Source organism: Euleptes europaea, chromosome 16 (genome assembly GCF_029931775.1).
Source record: "Euleptes europaea isolate rEulEur1 chromosome 16, rEulEur1.hap1, whole genome shotgun sequence".
Taxonomy (NCBI): domain Eukaryota; kingdom Metazoa; phylum Chordata; class Lepidosauria; order Squamata; family Sphaerodactylidae; genus Euleptes; species Euleptes europaea.
The window spans coordinates 3,428,983-3,442,521 of NC_079327.1; the positions used below are offsets into that span (position 1 = coordinate 3,428,983).

The following is a 13,539-nucleotide window of genomic DNA, read 5'->3' on the forward strand; positions in this document are numbered from 1 at the left end:
TGGAACTTCCGTGTTATATCAGAACCGCACACATACATCGATTTTGATTTTGTGTTTACAGAATAGTACGCAGATTCATTTTGCTTTAACCTCAAGGTAACCGAAATATAATCACTCGTTTCCATTAAGGAGGGGAAAATACCCAACTTTCTTCCTAAGGAAGTATAATGCTACACACTTACGTCATATGATTTATTCATGAGCTATTTATAGTCAAAGTGGCATTCTTGGGTGATATGTCCTCCAGGCATATCAAAGCCGGGTCAGTCTTCAAACTGATGTAACGTCTCTAATGGACTCAACAGGGTAACCAAGAGCATTTGATTAGCTGCCATCAAATAGATCTTTATGCAGAGTTCTGAGACATCGAAAATAAGACTTCTAGTTGCTATTTTTCTTTCTCTCTCCTTCGTCTCCTTTCCAGGAGATTGGCATATGATAACTTACAGATAAGGTTGCCAGCTCTGGGTCGGGAAATTCCTGGAGATTTGGGGTTTAACCTGGGGACAGGATTTCGGGAGGGGCCTCAGTGTAAGCTTTACTTCTAAGAGTGCCTTTAACAGACAAGAAGCTCTGCAGCTCTATATTTATTGAGAACCTGCTAGTACAAGCCCCCAAAGTCACAAAGATTTAAATAATTTAGTCTGGTGTGCTAGCATCTTTTAGACCACTGAAGAAGGCAAATACTCCGAAGAAGAAGGAGGAGGAGCAGCAGCAGCAGAAGAAGAATCTTCTTTAAGGAGTCTCAAAGCAATATACAATCTCAAAGCGACTTATAATCACCTTTCTTTCCCCTCCCCGCAACACACACCTTGTGAGGTAGGTGGGGCTGAGAGAGTTTGGAGAGAAATGTGATTGGCCCAAGGTCACCCAGCGGTAGGGTTGCCAGGTCCCCTTTCGCTATCGGCGGAAAAGTTTGGGGGCGGAGCCTGAGGAGGGCGGGGTTTGGGAGGGGAGGGACTTCAATGCCATAGAATTCAATGGCCAAAGCAGCCATTTTCTCCAGGTGAACTGATCTCTATCGGCTGGAGATCAGTTGAATTAGCAGGAGATCTTCTGCTATTACCTGGCAGTTGGCAACCCTACCCAGCAGGCTGCATGTGGAGGAGTAGGAAAACCAACCTGATTCACCAGATTAGAGGCCATATTGCATATTCCCATAGCATAGAAATGACCCTATTAATTCTGAAGCTTCAGTTTAAGCAATTAGGCATTGTCAGAGTTTCCGCCTCTGGAGATTTTGGAAGTGGAGCCTGGGAAGGGTGGAGTTTGGGGAGGGACCTCAGCACGATACAATGTCATAGAGTCCATCTTCCAAAGCAGCCATTTTTTTCCCCAGGGGAATTGGTCTCTGTGGTCTGGAGACCAGTTTAAGTCCCAGGAAATTGCCAGCCACCACCTGGAGGTTGGCTACCCTAGGCATTGCCCAGACAATGGGACATCCACCCCCCTCTGCATGGTTAATGTATAGGGTTGCCAAGTGCCAGGTTGTGGCAGGCAACTCCCCACCAATCCACCTGGCTGCCCGCTGACAAACTGAGGGTCAGCGGGCAACGCATGCATGCACGCCTGCCCGCAGCGCCACATCACTTTCAGTTTACACCCTGAAGCCCCGCATCACAAGGGGTCTTTTACCACTCAAACTCCCAGTTTGAGTGGTAAAGGCCCTTTGCAATGCGGCACTTCTGGGTATAAACCGGAAGTGACACGATTGTGTTGGCATGGCCTTGCATGCATGCGATCTTGCCTCGCCTCCACCCCAAAAACATCCCGCTGGAGGAGAAGGGGGACCTGGTAAGCCTATTAATGTGTTTTCCAAATTCTAAATATAGAAGCTTCTTTTGCATAATCCAATCGACATTTCTTTATAACCAGCCCCTACCCTCCATCCTAGACACATACTGATTAGTGTACACCTCCTCTCTGTATTGAAACATGCCCTCCATTAATTGGTACATCGAGATAGTAATTACATTGACTAGTCTTGGCAAAGCAAGGGCCATTTTCCACCACGAGCAGATTCATCTTTGTTTGCTTTTGACTGCTTCCGCGCTCCTTCACCAGAGATCCAAAAGGAACGACGCAAAGCCGACTTGATACAATGAAAACAGGCTTCCGCTTTTTGGGGGAAGTTCCTCCCTCCCCACTTTTCACCACATCTGTTGGCAAGATGGAATTTTTCACATGCTTATTAAACAAATCTGGCTGGCAAGAGAATGCCAGATCCCCCCTCTGAAATGAAAAAAATGCATCTGTTTTAATTGTCATCTTCAAGCAGCTTGCTTCTTTCTATTTTATCCCTTCCCAATTTATCTATTCATGCTGAACTAAATGACAATAAAAATGCATAAAACGAGGTAACAATAATATTAAAAGCTCAATCTTGGTAGTTTCCAGAATAGCTACAGTCTGAATCTGTGACATATCTCTGCAGGCTGAGGTTATAATGGGGGGGGGGGGAATCTAACAATGTTTGCAAGAAGATCATTACACAAGCGGGGGGGACCAGAAGTTTCAAGCATTGTTAGCTAAATACAGACATAAAATTATCATATTGACTCCTTTCTTCAAATAAAACATTAGCATGGTAAAGCTGGAAATGAACATATCATGGCTCTGTTGTTTTCTTAGTGGTGCTCTAAACCGGTAAAAGGGCTGGATATAAATTATACGTGTAAATAATTAACTATATATTGATGTCAGCTATGGCAGTTAATTTCAAATTGTTTTCCAGGAAACTCTGGGGCTACTGTAGAGTTGCCAGTCTGTTGTCGGCAATCAACAAAAGATGAGGAAAGCAGGGACTTACGGGGCTGGCACCATCCCTGCAGGCTAGCAACCCTAGGCATGATGGCTTGACTTCCAGCCTAACCCAGAAGTGATTCTTCATGCTGGGGCTGATAGAATCATAGAGTTGGAAGGGACCACCAGGGCCATCAAATCCAACCCCCTGCACAATGCAGGAAATTCACAACTACCTTCCCCCCACACCCCCAAGTGACCCCTCCTCCACGCCCAGAAGATGGCCAAGATGCCCTCCCTCTCATCATCTGCCTAAGGTCACAGAATCAGCATTGCTGACAGATGGCCATCTAACCTCTTCTTAAAAACCTCCAGGGAAGGAGAGCTTACCACCTCCCGAGGAAGCCTGTTCCACTGAGAAACCGCTCTCCAGGGAAGGAGAGCTTACCACCTCCCGAGGAAGCCTGTTCCACTGAGAAACCGCTCTGTTAGAAAATTCTTCCTAATGTTTAGACAGAAACTCTTTTAATTTAATTTCAACCCATTGGTTCTGGTCTGACCTTGAGCAACAGAAAACAACCCGGCACCCTCCTCTATATGACAGCCCCTCAAGTACTTGAACATGCTCTAGAATTCACCCCAAACTCTATGGTTTAACCAGAGAGTTTTGGGTCAATGCTAGAGCGTCACCTCCGGCACTATGGCATCACTTCTGGCTTGCACTAGAAGTGATGCCATCATGCCTAGGGTTGCCAGCCTCCAAATGGATCTCCAGAAATTTCAACCGATCTTCAGACTATAGAGGTCAGATCCCCAGGAGAAAATAGCTGCATTTAAGCCGTTTTCCTCAGTTTGGAAGCTAATTTGCATTGATCCGAATGGGCCCCAGATTTTTGAGGTGCCAGCCTGGCAACTGGCTCTTTCCATTCAAATTCCAAAAAATTACCGAAACGGATAATTTCGGGTTTATTTTCGGTTTGGGTTTATCAATATGCACAACATTAATTCCATGTCATTATACCCCACTGAAGTCCCTCCTCTCCCCAAACTCACCCTCTTCAGGCTCCCCCACCCCCAAATCTCCAGGAATTTCCCATCCTTGAGCTGGCAACCCTATGTTAGAGCCCTGTTGCTGTCGTTGGAGGTTAGAGAAAGGGAGATCGTAGATGAGAAGAAAAGGAGGCAGCCAGAAAGAAGTCCCTGAGATTAGCGTTCTTGGTCAACAAAGAGACTGTAGCAGGAAAGGATATATGGAGGGATGTGACCTGTCCACCTTACTAGCTCTACTGCCCCCTCTGGTGCAAAGTGACATTACAAATTCCTCCACTTCCAACATCCCTGAACGAAGAAAACTGGAAAATATAGTCTACCAGCAGATCAGAAATAAAGTTGATTGGGGTTTGCAAAAAAAGAGAAAAGATTTAAAACATTTTAGGTAAGAATATTTTGTGCATGGTGCAACAGCCATCAGATTCCATTCTGTTGTGGGCAGATTCCATTCAGTTGTGAGTTCTATGAAGACCCAGGTGAAAGATGATCTATGAAGATCTGTGAAGATCTGGGTTTTTTTTTCCTATTGCAATTCAATCCTGAATTGTTTTGTTCCATGACTACTGTGCATCTTAATGTTATCCATGTGACAGTGTATACGATTTCATTGGTGTCATTTGTCAGAAAGAAGTCTTCCATGGATCGGTTAGTTTTTGCAAATGTGCAAATGAGTACACTGTGCTTAGTTTGCATTAAGCTGGTGGCTGAAATTGAAGCAGCCTTCCTTAAATGACTGGTGGTGATTGGACTGCCCACTGTCTAATGAAGATAGATTTGTTCCCTTCAGAAACAAAATAAACACTTACAAAAGCCATCTTTCTGACTCAATATTAGCCAGCTTTGCAGAAAAGGAAGTAAGTATTTGAGTGAAGTTTGTGCACTTGTCAGTTTTCTAGGTGCAGACATTTGTGAATTTTTTAATACCATCTTAGGCCTTTTTATATATACAAGCCCTTCATAGGGTTGCCAGATCCAGGCTGGGAAATACCTGGAGATTTTGAGGGTGGAGCCTGAGGAGGGAGGGGTTTGGGGAGGGAGGGGACTTCAATGCCATAGAAACCAATTGCCAAAGCGGCCGTTTTCTCCAAGGGAACTGATCTCTGTCTCCTGGAGATCAGTTGTAATAGCAGGAGATCTCCAGCCGCCACCTGAAAGATGGCAACCCTATTAATGTGCCATTTTATGGTTTTTTTTTAATGTTGTATATGCCATTTATTCACACATTTATTAAGCTTCCTTATCCTGAATCAGACCTTTGGTAGAACAAGGCCAGTATTGTCTACTCAGACTGACTGCTGCTCTCCAAGGTTTCACGTAGATGTCTTTTACATCACCTGATCCTTTCCACTGGAGATGCCGGGAATTGAACCTGGGACCTTCTACATGCGAAGCAGATGCTCTGCCACTGAGCCACAGTTCCTCCCCTCCTTGTAGGGATGCCAGCTCTGGGTTGGGGAATATGTGGAGATTTGCGGGGTGGAATCTGAGGAGGGCAGGGTTTGAGGAGGGGAGGGACCTCAGTAGGGTGTAATGCCATAGCATTGCCCCCAAAGCAACCATTTCCTCCAGGGGAACTGATCTTGTCCATCTGGAGATCAACTGAAATAGCAGGATCTCTATTGGCTGGAGACCAGTTGTAATAGCAGGAGCTCTTCAGCTAGTACCTGTTGATTGGCAACCCTACCTCCAGGTGGTAGCTGGAGATCTCCCACTCTTACAATTGATCGACAGGCAACAGAGATCAGTTAGCATGGAGAAAATGGCTGCTTTGGAAGGTGGCCACTATGGCATTGTACTCCACTGAAGTCCCTTCCCTCACCAAAGAAAGTCCTTCTCAGGCTCCACCCTCAACATCTCCAGCTATTTCCCAACCCAGAGTTGGCCACCTTAATGTGATGCCATAGCATCTACCCTCTGAAGCTGCCATTTTCTCCAGGGGAACTTATCTTTGCGGTCTAGAGATCAGTTGCAATTGAGGAAGAACTCCAGACAAGGTTTGCGTGTGGAGGGGAGGCTGGTTTCTCTATGTAAATGGAGAAAATATCCCTCAAATTCAAAGAAAATTTGAAGAGTGAAGCTGGAGTGTTTGGATTTGAATCAAAGTCTTTGGGTAAAGAGGTAAACACAGCAATCAACGACAGAAGCCATGCAACGCTAGCTTAACCCTGAATAAAACTCTCAGCTGGAATGGGAAAAGCCACTGCACATTTACAAAGTGGGACCCAAGACATTTTGCTTAAGATTGCTCCATATGCCTAGTCACATAATGAAACTGGCTGGCATTTAAGTAAAACCAATTTGGTCTGATTCCCTTTGCAAGGAATGTTCTCGCAGCCTAAATTCGAGAGTACGCAGCAGGCTGCAGGCTGTCGAAGGATTTAGCGATGTCATTAATTGGCAGTATTTCCCCTCCTGTTAGTGAGACCTAATCTGTCTGGGCCTCTGTGACACTTGTCACTGTCATAGGCAAGTCCTACAAGAATTTATAAGGATCCCAGGATTAATAGCACAATAACTATACCCTCGGTATTTCTAGTGGTGGTTTCGAGCTGGAAGCAACTTTGAAAATACCTACCGTCTGTGGAGGACAAAGAACAGTTCTTGTTGGTAACACTGTGCATGAAAGTGAGCTGTGCTTCCTTCTTTTGCACATTTCAGTGTTAGGGTTGCCAACTTCCAGGTAATAGCTGGAGATCTGCTGCTATTACAACTGATCTCCAAATGATAGAGATCAGTTCACCTGGAGAAAATGGCCACTTTTGGCAATTGGACTCTATGGCATTGAAGTCCCTCCCCGAACACCTCCCTAATCAGGTTCTGCCCCCAAAACCTCCCTCCGGTGGCGAAAAGGGACGTGGCAACCCTATTCAGTGGGGACTTGCTCATCTCTTCGATATTGGATGCACATGTTATATACAATGAGAGAATACATGCCGTCTCACAGAAGACTATTTTACAATGCATTCTCTCTCTCTCTCTCTCTCTCTCTCTCTCTCTCTCACACACACACACACACACACACAGGTTCTATCACACACACACACACACAGAGAGAGAGAGAGAGAGAGAGGAGAGAGAGAGAGAGAGAATCTTTCTTTCATCAACAGCATAATTTTATCCTGAGTTGATTATTTTTCTTCTTCTCAGGTTAAGGCAAGAAGAGGCAGAAATGCCTTGCCAATGACTGACCTATTGCAAAGTTCTCCTCCAGTGACAAAAACACATTTGTGAGATGTTATGTGGATTTAATTTTTCAGCGTAAAGGACAGGAAGGTTTAGGGCTGAACTGACATGGGAGGTGGTATAGTTAGGAGGTGAACATTTACCCCACACAAAACTGCCCCCCTTACATCTGACTTTGGAGAACAGGGTGACCAATGGTCACAGCGTGGCTCCTCCCCAACAGCCTTCCACTTATCTGATTGGCTATATGACATTGTCAGAGGAGCAAGTACAGAAAAGCAAACACAGGAAGAATTGCCCTCACTTTGAACTAGCTTCATGCTGACATCACACAGTTAATCAGATGTAGTTCACTCTAATCTGGAGAACCGGGTTTGATTCCCCACACCTCCACATGAGTGGCAGGCTCTAATCTGGTGAACCAGGTTCGATTCCCCACTCCTTCACATGAAGCCTGCTGGGTGTCCTTGAGCTACGATTTAATAGGAAATGCCATCTTGTTTTATTATAATATGAAGTATGGATTTTTAAAGTATGTTTTAATGTATGTTTTGACTGATGTTTTACTATTATGTTGTGACCCCCTCTGAGCTTGGCTTGCCAGGAATGAGGGTAAGATATAAATGCAACAAACAAATAAATAAATAACCCACCTTTGTACATTCAATGACTTTGTTAACACTTATAATATATGGGTTGTGATTGCTTGATGAAGTAGTAATTTTGGAAGCCAGTAGAGAGGTGGAAGATAAATAAAAGGAATAGGACCCTACCATTGCACCAGTCAGAGTTTTCTCGTGCCAACTTACCGGATTCTAAATATTTAAGCATTGGTGTATGCATTTCAGCTCCTTTAGGTATGCTCGTGGCTGCCATCTATAAAAGAGAGACCAGGCGGCCATCGAACTCCCAAATAGTCACCAGGACTTTTACTATTACAAAGAGATTCACCTGCCCACCTTGGGAAAGGCTGTTTTAATCAAAGCCGGCAATTAGTTTTGTGTTTTTTTTCCTCTCAGCAGCTACGAATCTCGGCTTCGTTCCCCCCCAGTTAAACAGTTCCAAATCTAATTAATGGGCCCAATTGCTCAATCAGGTGTATTTATTAAACTCCTCGCTCATCTTTTTGTCGCATTGATTTGCCGGCAAACTGCATTTGCTGCCTCACGGTTGCTTCTTGTTCCTCCCATTTCCCCTATCACCACCCCAAATCTGCTTGCTTTATTTCCCTTTCACCCTTCCTCTCCCATTGATTCCCTTTTCCATTTTCTCCCGAACTCATTTTGCTCACGTTCTGCTCTGTGCCATTCATTAGACAGCATTGAGGGGGAAGGGGTGCACAGAAGATAATGCGGCCTTCTCTTCAAATATAAAGGAGGTATAAACCCTATTAAAAACAAAGATCAGATATAGAACAGTCAGTTGCCAGGATTCCACGACGTGTTGAATGCCAGAAGGAGAAGGGGGTGTAAATAAAATGAGGATATGCAGATAAAGGCTATAACCATTCTCTGTTATTCCCATGAAACAACAGAGGAGTGACTCAAGATGGCTGGGGGAGAAAGAAGTCACAAGCCAGCAAATAATAAGTAAGCATCATAGGTCATTTCTGCATGGGAACTTGAACTCATGTTTGTCCCCTCTCTGACTCAATCATTCCTTTGAGTTCTGCACATGTTTTCTGTCCATTAGAAATGACCTTGCTGCCAGCCGTGTGGCAATCATTCTGTGTTTGGCTCCGCCTCCTGAGGAAGCCATTTTGTGGCAGCCATTTTGTTGCTGCGCCTACCATGCCGAGTCTGAATTCCAAATGGGCCCTCAGCCTCCCCCCCAAAAAAAGGTTGGGGACCCCTGTGCTAAAGAAACACATTTACCATCTCAACAGAACAAGGGCCTTGAGACAGGACGAACTGACTGTGGTGTTCCCAGCCCTGTGGAGGTCTCTTTCTCCCCCACCCTTCGGACATTTGCAACAAGCCAGTGAGGTGAGATAGAGACAGGTCTGTCCAGAGGGCTGGTGTGATGCAAAGGAATCCCAGCCTTCTTTATGAGAGTCCATCTCTGCCCCCAAAGCCCTCAACAGAGTTTGGGGAAGTCCTGACCAAACAGCTGCCACCCCCTCCCTAATTAATCTCCTCAAAGTCTCTCTTTGTCAATGTGTGTGTGTGTTAAGTGCCATCAAGTCACTTCTGACTCATGGAGACCCTCTGAATCAAAGTCCTCCAAAATGTCCTATCTTTGACAGCCTTGCTCAGCTCTTGCAGACTGACAGCTGGGGCTTCCTTTATTGAGTCAATCCATCTCTTATTGGGTCTTACTCTTTTCCTGCTGCCCTCAACTGTTCCTAGCATGACTGTCTTTTCCAGTGACTCTTGTCTTCGCATGATGTGACCAAATTACGACATCCTCAGTTTGTCATTTTAGCTTCTAGGGTCAGTTCAGGCTTGATTTGATCTAGAACCCACTGATTGGTGTTTTTTTTTTGGGGGGGGGGCAGTCCAGGGTATCCGTAACCCTCTCGTCCAACACCACATTTCAAAGGAATCAATTTTCTTCCTATCAGCTTTCTTCAATGTCCAACTTTCACACCCATATATAGTAACAGGGAATACAATGGCATGAATTAAGTTGACCTTGGTGGCCAGTGACACATCCTTACGCTGAAGAATCTTTTCTAGCTCCTTTATGGCAGCCCTTCCCAGTCTCAGCCTCCTTCTGGTTTCTTGGCTGCAGTCTCCCTTTTGGTCTCTTTGTCAATGGGAACACTGAATCAAGAGAAACAATGTAGGGTGAGTGAGGTTAAGGTCTGCTGCAACTCTTTGAACAAGTAAAAGGTTTGTTTAATCTCTGAGCACCAACACAGCATAGTAGAAACAAAATAGGCTACAATTTTCGAAACAGTATCTAACAAACAAAAGTGGAATCAGAAAAGGATTCCCATGAAAAGATTCTTTTGTTACCGTGTCACAAATAATGTAATTCAGAAAGCATCTTTTGTGGCAACCAACCTATGAGTACCTTTTTAGGCAGGCCCCTTCAGTCAAGAAATCCGACCACACGTTTGCCTAGATGTCTCAATGACTTCAGTGGGATCAGTTCCCAAATAAATGCAGATACGGTTGCAGCCTTTGAACCAAGACAATTACTGTGAGGCTATCCTCAAGGACCAGATATGGCTATCTCTACCACACAGCGCAATCTTTGTTGACAATTACTAGGATTTGTTCAATATCTTACAACCAGAGCAAATATTGTGTTCTATCCCAGGAGATCTTTACAACAATACATTATTTTTATGCAATTCCTGCCACCGACACTCTTATTGGCCTACAAATAGTAGAATAAAGAAACAGGATGCCTCTGAGCATACTCTGCTCTGGTTAGACCTACCCTAGAGTACTGTGTTCAGTTTTGGGCACCACAATTTAAGAAAGATGTAGACAAGCTGGAAGGTGTCCAGAGGAGGGCAACAAAGATGGTGAGGGGTCTGGAGACCAAGTCCTATGAGGAAAGGTTGAAGGAGCTGGGCATGTTTAGCCTGAAGAGGAGAAGACTGAGAGGGGATATGATAACCATCTTCAAGTACCTGAAGGGCGGTTTAACAGCACTACGTTTCGTGCTCGTCGCGTCTGTTCATCCCAGTTCTTCGGAATACCCCCTCCACGTGGTCTGCCTGCCTATACATATTATCTGACAACTCCTCTTCTCTGTAGAGCTTTTTGCTTGGCTAGATTGAATGCTAACCCTTCTATAGTAATGCAGGGCAGAATTCTGAATATACCCTACTCAGACAGGATCTGCCCTTGCTCTTCTGGCTCTATTGACACATTAGCCCATGCCCTTTTGGAAGGCCGCTTTTATGAGGAACTTCGATCGCACTATATTTCCCCCCTTTTAATATACAAATCCAATGCCTCTGTGACTGACATAATGCCTTTTTTACTAAGTGATAGGGACCCCAAGGCTACATTGTCAGTGGCAAGATTTGTTTCAGTCCTTATATCCCTCCAACACTAGATATATGCTGTTCAAGATCAATTGATCAAGGAGCTTCTAAGGGATAAAAGGGAAAAAAGGTAAAAGGAATGAAGGGCTGTCATATAGAGGAGGGTGCCGTGCCAAGTCGTTTTCTGTTGCTTCACAAGGTTGGACCAGAACCAACAGGATGAAATGAATACAAAAGACATTTCCGTCTAGACATTAGGAAGAATCTTCTAACAGAGCGGTTCCTCAGTGGAACAGGCTTCCTCAGGAGGTGGTGGGCTCTCCTTCTCTAGAGGTTTTTAAGCAGAGGCTAGATGGCCATCTGTCAGCAGAGCTGATTCTATGACCGTAGGCAGATCATGAGAGGGAGGGTGTCTTGGCCATCTTCTGGGCATCGAGTAGGGGGTCACTTGGGGTGTGGGGGGAGGCAGTGGTGAATTTCCTGCATTGTGCAGGGGTTTGGAAAGATGACCCTGGTGATCCCTTCCAGCTTTATGATTCAATGAAGCCTATCCCTCCCATTGAAATGCTGGACTGAACATGTTACCAGAAGGCACATTCGATGCTTTGGGTCTTTAGTCAGAAACACGCATAAAGTTTATCGAAATCCTTTTTCCTCCATTTGAAAGGAGACAGGGTTTGCTCTGATAATTTTAAATAACCTCAATAACTTGGAGTTTCAAATATAGGGAAGTGCATTTTGGTGTCTTTAAAAAAAAAAAAAAAACTGTCACCCAAATTGACAGCCTTATATAAGGCAATATTGTCACATTGGTATTCAGAGCTCTAGTCACAGCATGAAGAGATGGGAGGGAGAACCCTAAGAGATATACAGGGAGAAGATAAAAAGGAATCTAACATGCATCAAAACAATGCTTTTTAATCACGCTGTGCATGAACATTCTTTTTAATCGGTCCCCCAGCCAACCTTCCCGAAGTCAACAAAACAGCATGACGCTTTCAGCAGAGCAATACAGCCATACAAACGAACAAGAGGATGCTCCAGCCTGCCAGATGCAAGCGTTGAGGAACTGTTTTGTACAGGAATAGATTTTTTTACCTTCATTAATGCATAGTACATGCAATCGTTCTAACACAGGAAGCCCAAAACTGTCTATCAGCATGTCTGTTTCGTTCAGAGATTTTTTTTTTGCCCCCCCTTTCACTGGGGCTGCTAACCTGAAAGAAAGGCTCTCTCTCTCTCTCTCTCTCTCTCTCTCTCTTCTCTCTCTCTCTCTCTCTCTCTCTCTCTCTCTCTCTCTCTCTCTCTCTCTCTTTCTTTTGTGCAGTAAACCAGCAATCCAAGCATCAATTTATAAGCATGATGAGACATATAATCCATAGGGTTGCCAACTTCCAGGTGGGGCCTGGAGAGCTCCCTCTTTTACAACTGGTCTCAGACTGCTAAGATTGGGTTTCCTGGAGAAAATGGCTGCTTTGTAGGGTGGACTCCATGGCACTGTACTAGGCAGAGGTCCCTTCCTTCATCAAACCCCACCCTCTCCAGGCTCCAACCTCCAAATCTCCAGGTGTTTCCCAACCTCGAATTGACCATTGTAATAATCCATGCACTTGTATTAGGGTTACCAGGCAGTGCCAGGCAACCAGTGGAAAGGTGGGGTGTGGGGCAGCATCCCGGGAGAAAAATTCAAAAAGAAGAGTTCTGACCATAAAGTTCCAGGTAAAATGAGTGGTAAGCTGCAGTACTGCAGTCCAAGCTCTGCTCACGACCTGAGTTCAATCTCGACTGACGTTGGTTTCAGGTAGCCGGCTCAAGATTGACTCAGCCTTCCATTCTTCCGAGGTTGGTAAAATGAGAACCCAGATTGCTGGGAGTAAAGGGAAGACTGGGAGTAAAGGGAAGACGACTGGGGAAATCACTGGCAAACCACCCCGTAAACAAAGTCTGCCTAGTAAACGTAGGGATGTGACGTCACCCCATGTGCTTGCCCAGGGGACCTTTACTTTTACCTTATAATTGCTAGAGCTACCCTGGTCACTCCTGGGTAGCTCTACGACTCTCCAGGAACTGTATGGTCAGAACTTCCTGTAAGTTGCTTTTTCCTTTTAATTTTTCTCCTCTGGATGATTGCTCCTCCCTGATCAGCTGAGTGTCATCGGGCAAAGGATGCCATTGCCTGGAAGTTACCCATCATTAAGTGGGCAAATGAGGGTTGCCAGGTCCTTCTTTGCTACCAGCGGGAGGTTTGTGGGCAGAGCCTGAGGAGGGCGGATTTTGGAGAGAGGAGGGACTCCAATGTCATAGAGTCCAATTGCCAAAATGGCCATTTTCTCCAGGCAAACTGATCTCTATCGGCTGGAGATCAGCTGTAATAGCAGGAGATCTCCAGCTAGTACCTGGAGGTTGGCAACCCTAGGGCAAATGGCCTAAAATGAACTATGGCACCAAGTTGTTGAGTTTCGATCCACCTAGTACATTTGTCTTCCACCTCTCCTCCAAGGAGTTCAAGGTCACGTAGACAGCTCACCTTTTCCCACTTTATCTTCACAACAACCCTATCTATTAACTGAGGCTGAAAGAGAGTGGCTGGCATGGTGGCACAGGTAGCATTTAAACCT

The 13,539-nt window shown here is 45.1% G+C and overlaps 1 non-coding gene across 1 annotated transcript; it reads right to left on the reverse strand.

Annotated features, from left to right (window-relative positions):
• Positions 1–5,140: 5,140 nt before the first annotated feature.
• Positions 5,141–5,215, reverse strand: TRNAA-CGC (transfer RNA alanine (anticodon CGC)). Its single transcript has one exon. It is a non-coding gene; the product is annotated as a tRNA-Ala (tRNA).
• Positions 5,216–13,539: the final 8,324 nt, after the last annotated feature.